Genomic DNA, 1,129 nt, shown 5'->3' with positions numbered 1-1,129 from the left:
GTTCTTATCGTATTTTCCTCTTTCCTTTTGCTCCAACAGATAAGTTTGAGAGCTTTTAAGTTTTATGTAGTTTACATTTATTATAGTTTTTTTTTTCTTTGTGATAGCCTAGTTATTTTTCTAAGAAATGTGTGTGTGAAATTAGTTCAGTCATCCATGCTGGCTGCCAATTTAACCCACCCTCTATACTTCTAACTTCTCTCTCACCTCTACTTCCTCTTTGTGTGTTTTTTCTTGCCTCTCTCACTCACCCACTACCAACACCTCGTCTTCCTGTTCCGGATTAGCTGTTTTCATTTCTTTCTCTAGCTTTTTATGACCTCCGTTGTTTTAATGTAAGGATAAATATTAATCTCCATCATGAATTTAAGTCGGTGGATGTCATGGAGAAAGCGTAACTTTTTCAGAAGGAAGGGGAAGCATGAATATAGCCTGGATCTAGGTAAGGTTGTTTTTAATTTTGTTTGGTTGTGCCGCTTTTTTTTTTTTTTTCTTATTTACAGCATTTAACATCTTGTTTCCTTTCATCCATTTATAAATCTGAAGTGTTTCAGTGTCTCTCTCTGTTAATAAGCAAACCAAATACAACAGATACCTTTTTCATAAATCTTAGTGTCATGTAGAAAAGCCTATTTTTTTAACATTGGTCATATAGAAAGTATGCTGCCATTCTGATTCACATTTGAATTAGTGCTTCCTGCAAACATAAAAATGTAATCAGAGATAAAAAAAAAAAGTAAGAAATCAGATTGTGAATCAGTTTATATGGGAGAAGAACTGATCAGTATTATGCTGCTTGTTTCATAATCTAGTTTAGATTAACGATCTGATTTACCGACTGGAGTTGGGAGCCGAGGGATCGTGACATCCATCTCTGTTAGAGGAGTCTCTGTTAAACAGATTAACCGGATTAAAATAAACTAGATTAAAAATTCTGTTCCAGTCTTCAGCAACATTTCTTAGTTAAACACGTTGTTCACCATTTCTAAGGCTGCAACAAACAACAGATTAATCTGTCGATTATTTTTGGATAAATTGATTAAATAGCCAAAGGTTCCTTAAGGTTCCTTAAATAAGACTTTTAAGAAACTAAACTAGGTTAAACAAAACCCTTTCCAGTTGAGTTCTG

Source organism: Cyprinodon variegatus, unplaced genomic scaffold (assembly GCF_000732505.1).
Source record: "Cyprinodon variegatus isolate N-32 unplaced genomic scaffold, C_variegatus-1.0 Scaffold1163, whole genome shotgun sequence".
NCBI lineage: Eukaryota > Metazoa > Chordata > Actinopteri > Cyprinodontiformes > Cyprinodontidae > Cyprinodon > Cyprinodon variegatus.
Note: the sequence above shows the minus strand (reverse complement) of the source record.